The 7,614-nt window shown below is 45.0% G+C and overlaps 1 protein-coding gene across 1 annotated transcript in view; it reads left to right on the forward strand.

The window, feature by feature from the left end:
* The window catches only part of ADCK1 (aarF domain containing kinase 1), a 133,356-nt gene that overhangs the window by 39,135 nt on the left and 86,607 nt on the right, over positions 1-7,614 (forward strand). The gene's annotated exons all lie outside the window — the stretch shown is intronic.

Genomic DNA, 7,614 nt, shown 5'->3' on the forward strand with positions numbered 1-7,614 from the left:
ATTTACTTTGTGGCCTAAACGGCAACTTAAAGCAAAGGATGACAACCAGAAAAGAGACCTTTGAGACAGTCCTGGCATGATTTCTTGGGGATGAGAGAGGAGTTACAATTCTATTTTCGTGGTGGAAAACACACACATGGACCATTACTCTGTGACAAATGGGAGAAGAGATGCTAGATTCCACTCTCTGCACCAAAGCTGGCCAAGTATGGGTGGCAGAGTCTTGTACATTTAAAGTGGGGTGCAGGGGAGAAGCTGGACTTTTCCAATTCTAAAAGATGTAGAAGGGATGATTTAATTTTTTTTCTTCTGTTACTGACATAATAATATATATTAATTACAAGAAATTTGGAAAATACAGAAAAACTTATAAAGAAGAGAAAACACTCTTGTAATCCCACAACCCAAAGATACTACTGTTAACCTATCAGTGCGTCTCCTTTGAAACTTGAGTTTTTGACTAGAAGTATTCATTAAAGGTCTTTCTTTGTTTTTGCATCTGTCTGCTGTCTTCTCTTTCACTGTCTCCCACTTTCTGTCTCTCTGTATGGAATATGCATGTGCGTTGGTCTCCCTGTCTCTTTCCTTTTTATCTTGCTTATGCCCCTACACCTCACTGGATATATTGCCCAATTCTCATGGGGGGTCCTGTCAGTTCAGTCTGACTTTGACACCTCTCTTCCAACTCTGGGGGCTGGAGTCCCTGCTCTTGGGGATTTAGACATGGGTCAAAAATTACCCTCCTTGGGCCCTTGCTCTATCTAGCCCAATCAATAACTAATCAGCTCGGAGTTGATCTTATTAGCTATTTACTGCTCACCTCCCAAAACCCAAACCAGGCTGGGTAATGATGATGCTTTTAATTAATATGAGGCAGATTAAAACGAATTACAGCAACGTTATCAGTAATGAGATACTCATAAGGCAGATTGTTGAGCTTGGAGTTAAAATGAAGTTGGAGCAGGGGCAAGGTCTGCTCTGCCTGTTCCTGCAATACTGTGACAGGGAGGGATGGGGGATCACGATGGCCCCGCAGTGAGGATGTGCTGCAGTGACGCACTCAGCCAGCCAGGGAAGCCAGAGCTGTCACAACAAATAGCACAAACTGGGTGGCTTAAAATAAGACATTCTTTCACAGTTCTGAAGGCTAGAAGTCCGAAATCAAGGTGTCAGCAGGCCATACTCTTTCCAAAGGCTCTCTCCAAAGGAAAATTCTTTTTTGCCTCTCCTTACCTTCTGGTGGCTCCCAGCAATCCTTGGTTTCTTTGGCTTGTAGATGCATCACTCCAGTCTCTGCCTCTGTCTTCACATGGCTATCTTCCCTCTGTGTCCCTTCTCTTTTATAGGGACTCCACTCAGATGGGGTTAGGACCTACTGTACTTCAGTATGACCTCATGCTAACTTAACTGATAATAACTTCAAAGACCAATTTAGACCAATTTCTAAACAAAGTCACGTTCACAGGTACAGGAGTTAGGACCCCAACACATCATTTTCTGGGGGATGCAATTCAGTCCATAACACTGGGTAAGGGCAGGACTTGGGTCCAAAAAGCAAAATGGGGGGTTGATGTTAAGAGTATTGGTGGAAGTAGTGAGATCTTTGGGGAAGAGAACCTAGAGACAGTATGTGTTAGAATAACACTCAATATTTATTTGCATTTATTATGTGGGAATGCATTGAAATTTAGGTGACGGAGCATAAAATTAACTATCGTTTCTACTAGATTGTGGTCCAGACTTACTGGACAGAACAAAGTATAGGGAGTGGATGGGCCAAGATGATTTTTTCTTTTAAATTTCATTTTTCTAGGAAGGTTGTTTTTTTCCCTCCTCTGTCTCTTTTCATTTATTCAGCATTTATTATATGCTGGGCCTTGCGCTAAGCTCTTTTTTAGGCATTGCTTCATTTAATCTTCACAATGACAGGTATAATTATGGTGAAACCTGTAAGAGTTGGAGCTTGACGAGACTGCCTTGTTTTTCTGGGTCTCGAAAGTTTTCCACCTTTGACAGGGTGCAATCTTACCACTTTTCTAGCTCTTGTTTTAGTGGAAGATATTTGAGTTTTCCTTCTCTGATAGGTTTCCACCTGTCACAGGTTCTGGCTTTTGCAGGTTTTACTGTATTATCCTTTTTTTACTTGTAAGGAGACTGAGGTTCCAAAGTTAATTAACTTGCTCGAGGTTAGCTGACAGGTAAGTAGCAAAGTAAGATTTGAACTCAGGTCTGATTTCAAAGCCTGCGCTGCTAACCTTTATGTTATGTGTTCCCTTGTTTTATTCAGGACCAAACAGAGCTTGCATTAGTCTTTTAAACTGTGTACATTTGATTAAACTTCCATGGCCACCCTGGTGCCCAGCCTGGTGACCTCTCAGCACATATCACATGTCAGAGTGATTGGGCACCTGTCTTTATTGCCTGGTATTGGTCATTATAGTTGTATAGTTTTACAGTAACATTGTAAGCTCCTTGTATATGAGGACCATGGCTTATATTTCCTGCATCCTCCACTATGCCTCGTATATGAAAAGATGCCATTAATGCTTACGGACTGGCACATTGTGCATAGGGCACAGGGCTGGTGCACAGCAGAATCTGTTTTACGGAGATATTGGATAGATTTAAAAACAACGATAAAACACACCACCACCACTACTACAACAACTATAACAACAACCACCACCTGTATTTGAGTGTTTACTGTAGGCCAGGAGTAGCAATTAGAACATGGCACCAAATAAATGATTACACATTTATCATAGTTGTTACTAATTTATAAACTTGCGCTGTCCAATACGGTAGCCGCTAGCTACATGGGACAATTTAAATTATTTAAAATTAAAAATTCAAGTCCTCAGTTGCACTAGCCACATTTCCAATGCTCAATAGCCACACATAGTCTGTTGTTGTTGTTAATTGCTGTTGAGTTGGCTCCAACTCATGGCAACCCCATGTCTAACAGAACAAAATGTTGCAAAATCCTGTGTCATCTTCATGATCATTGGTATGTTTGAGTCCGTTGTTGCAGCTGTTGTGGCAATCCATCTCATTGAGAGTGTCCCTTGCCTTCCCTGACCCTCTATTGTACCGAATTTGATGTCCTTCTCCAGCAATCGATCCCTTCTGATGATGCATCCAAAGTAAGCAAGTTGAAGTCTTGGATGATATTCTGTGATCCATAGGATTTTCATTGGCTAAGTCTTGGAAGTAAACCACCAGGTCTTTTTCCTAGTCTGTTTTAGTCTGGAAGCTCTGCTGAAACTTGTCCACCATGGGTGACCCTGCTGGTATTTGAAATACTGGTGGCATAGCTTCCAGCATCATAGCAACACACAAGCTACTACAGTCTGACAAACTAACAGATGGGTAGTGGCACATGTAGCTAGAGGCTACCATATTGGACAGTGCAATTATGGAACATTTACATTATTTCCATCACTGGAGAAAGTTCTGTTGGAGAACACCGTTATAAACTCTTTGAGGTCAGCGACTATGTATTATTTATCTGCATGTCCCTCATTGTTTCGTGCTTGGATCAGTGCTCAAAGATGTGTGTGGTATGAAGGACTAGATTCAGGGGAATGCAGAGGTTAGGAAATTCTGGAAGCTTTGCTTTCCCATTGAGCATACTTGCATAGAAGAATCCTGAGATTCTCGTATATATTCCCTGCTACCAGCAGGCTTAGCTCCTTATGGTACAGTAAGGGAATGCTGAAAGATGGAGTTTGCACTAAGTCATTAGTTTCCTGAAAGTCTGAATCGGGCCTACTTTATGATCCCAGAGGATAGTGAAGCTGTAGGGGCAGGAGCTGGAAAGGGACCCTGGAGCTCAGAGTGCCTACTCTGCAATTCAGAATTTGTGCCTTTTGGCCTTAAAAGGACAGCCTTAACTTTTTGTTGAGTGGTAACATTCCTCACCTCCATATGAGAGTGTGTGTGCGTGTGCTTGTTTAGAAGCTGGTTGAAGGTGACTTTGGGGCTTCTTTGGTTGAAATGTGGGTGCCATTTGTGGTAGATGCTGACTCAGTTTCATGGATGATGGTTTTGTGAGCATATGACCCATGGTTGTCATCAGTCTACATTTATGGAGCATACACAGCTTGCCCTGAGGTGCACAGAGTATGCAGGGGGCACACACAGTCACTGCCCCCAAGAGCTGATGTGCCGAGTAACTGGTGAGTCGGGGTAGACTGGCCTTCCTGGGCTAGTGTGACCAGAGAGGCTCCCCACATTGCCCAGACAGTGTCTTCTGAAGGTGACCATCTCTCTGTGCTGAGAGACACCCTACCTGGGGCCTGTTCAAGCTTCAGGTGAGGGGCACCAGAGCCCGGCTCTACTCCCTGGTGGATGGGCTTGGCAGGGAGAGGCTGATGCTTCTGAGGGCTGCCAGTATCAGAGACAAATGCAGATCTGTATCCAGTCTAAAGAAAGTGGTGCAGCAGGTTTGTGTTGAGCTAGTATCTTCCTCAGCACCTGTATCCCTCAGTAAATCACACACGCGCACACACATACACACGCGCACATATACACACACACACACATGCATGTGCGTGTGTACACAGCTTTGCTTATGTTCTCTTGATCTGAAATGCCCTCCTTTTTCATCTTATTCTATTCGAATTCAATGTCAGGGGCCAACACTATGTATCAGACAGGGTCCAGTCACACTTGTAATTTCAACAGGGAAAATTTAGTATAAGGAATTGTTAACTATTAAAAGGTGGTTAACTCCTGAAATGGAGCCCTGGTGGCGCAGTGGTTATGGGCTATGGCTGCTAACCAAAAGGTTAGCAGTTCGAATCCACCAGCTGCTCCTTGGAAACTCTATGGGGCAGTTCTCCTCTGTCCTGTAGGGTCACTACGAGTTGGAATGGACTCGAGGGCAACAGATTTGGTTTGGTTTTTAACTCCCAAAAGGAGTAAAAGAAGATTCTAAGGTACCGAAGTAGCAAATGTGTAATGCAGCAACTACCTCCAGGGCTGAGGGAGAATGAACAAGGAAGGGACTAAGAACTTAGCAGCGGGCCCTGTAGTCCCAAGGCTGGGATTCAGACCTTGCTGGAGCAGGCAGGGCTGCCCCAGGAGCCCACAGCCGTGGCAGGAAACGTGTAAGTAAATGTGGTGGAAGGCGTGAGCCAGAGCTGGTCCATGAGAGCGGCCTTCCAGGTGGCAGAGAGATTTGTGAGAGGGTGTGGGCTGCAGCTGGTATGTTGGAGTGGCCGGTTGGGTGGTAGAGAAACTTGCTGGAGGGTGGAGGCTGTGCTGGTCTGTAGGAGGAATCTGTCAGATAACAAAGAAACTTGCTGGAGGGTATGGTCCAGAGCTAATCTGTTGGAGCAGCCTACTGGCTGGTCACACTCACTGGAGGCTGTGAGTCAGAACTGGTGCATAGGAGGGGCCCAGCAATTGGTGGAGAAAGTTAGTGGTTGGTATGGGCCACATCTGGTCTGTAAGGGCCATAAAGTAGGTGAAGCCTCTCACGCACTGATCTGCTGCCTGCTGTGCTGCAAACAGGAACCCCGTTCCTCCTGCCATGGACTCACAGAACCCCTTCAGAGCCCCTACTGACAAAGTCAGCATTGAGCCATCTGGCAAAGCAGAAATGATACAGGGCCCAGCTCCAGTATCACAAAGCCGGGCAAAGAAGGGAAGATTTGGAGCTGGGAGGTAATAACTGCCACACACCCCAGCTCCCCCTTCCCTGTGAATCAAGTCTTTCCTCTAATTCCAGTCTTCTTGTTTCTTTTATCTGTGAGCCTGCACAGTATGCCCTGTCATGCCCTTGCAGATACCTGCCTCTTTGCTTGTTCTCTGTTTTGTGAGTGGTTTTGTTGTGTCCTCCCAGATGGTAGAGCGTAAGCACTATTTCTATCATTTTCCATACAATAGCTAGCACAGTATGGGCAAGCAATAAAAACCAGTTGCTGTCAAGCCATTTCTAACTCATGGTGACCCCATGTGTGTCAGAGTAGAACCATAGAGTTTTCAATGGCTGATTTTTGGAAGTAGATCTCCAGGACTTTCTTCCAAGGTACCTTTGGATGAATTTGAACTGCCATCTTTTCAGTCAGTAGCCTAGTGTGTTAACCGTTTGCACCACCCAGGGACTCCAGGGACATGCATACTTTCACTCAATTCTCAGAATTAATTTCTTTCCCTCTGTACCCTACTGCCAGATAAAAGAGTCTCACACTGGCCCAACTGGGACCAGGTATCCTCCTCAAGGCTGGAAGACTGTGCCCAAGGGGATGGAGTCAGGTATACATAGGGTTCCCAAAAATGGGCTGGGGTGGGAGGCAGTGGTAGAGATGTCCAGCAGAGGACAGAAGCATCGGATCCCTGAGGTCCTAAGGACAGCCTGCTCGTCCTTTGATTCTGGGGCCTCCGCTCTGCTGTGGTGGGAGGTGGGCAGATGGGCTCCCTGGCTGCTGGGATGAGGGTGTTCAGGGCTGCAGCGTTCCCATCATCTTAATTTCTAAAGTGACGGTTTCCTTTGTGGTTCACTTGGCAACTAATTATATAGGATCTTTGAACATTTCTTCCATCTTTGTTGCCAACTGCTATTTAACTCTTCACATGGTTTTATTGCCCAAAATATGTGCTTAATTCCATTGGCATCCTTCATAGCACTTACCAGAGGGTACACCCATCATGGCTGTTCAGTCTCTCTTTGCTGGCTTGGCTGGTGGAAGGGGGTACAATTGCCCAGGGGCACTAGGGTCTGTCTTCTGTGTGTGCCCACAACCCCATTCTGCCTCAGAGGCTGTAGCTCCTGGAAGGCAGGACCCTAATAATTCCAAAACCCTCAACTGGGATTATGACCAAGGATGCATTAGCCTGGGGCAGATGGGGGCCATCTTCCAGCTCTGGAAGGGCAGGTGAGCATCAGGGCATACATTAAGGCTGCTCTGTCCTCAACAGCCTGCCAGCTACCTACCCTATATGTCAGATTCCACCCTCCCCGCAGGTAAAATCATTCCTCCTGTTGATAGCAGACCTCGGCTGAAGTTTGCTATGAAAACCAAAACCAAACCTGTTGCCGTCCAGTTGATTCCGACTCATAGGGTTTCCAAGGAGTGGCTGGTAGATTTGAACTGCTGACCTTTTGGTTAGCAGCTGAACTCTTAACCACTGTACTACCAGCCCTCCAAAGTTTGCTATGCTGAGATTAAAAGAGGCCTAGGTTTGGAGCGTTTTCTAGACTTTCTTTTGACGTGATTAGTTATTTCTTTTTAAGCAAAAAAACTGAGTTTCTCGTCTTTAAAGATACCAGTACCTGCCTCCCAGGGCTGCTGTGAGGATGCAAAAAAAAAAAAAAAAAATTATATATGAGCGTGTTTTATAAATTGTAGCGCTCCAAACAAACATAAAAAAGTATTATTAGTAGGTCTGAGGAGTGGGTGGCAAACACATTAACTCAATGTACCCTTGAATGAATCATCAGTAGATTAGACTTGGTTAAAAGCCTTGAAAGCTCGTTTCTGAGCAAGTGGGACCCAGACAAGTAAGTTTTTTTTTTTTTTAGTTGTACTTCAGGTGAAGGTTTACAGAACAAATAGTTTCTCATGAAACAGTAGTACGCATATTGTTTTATGACATTGGTTAACAACC

The sequence above is a fragment of the Trichechus manatus genome, unplaced genomic scaffold (genome assembly GCF_000243295.1).
Source record: "Trichechus manatus latirostris isolate Lorelei unplaced genomic scaffold, TriManLat1.0 scaffold00010, whole genome shotgun sequence".
Taxonomy (NCBI): domain Eukaryota; kingdom Metazoa; phylum Chordata; class Mammalia; order Sirenia; family Trichechidae; genus Trichechus; species Trichechus manatus.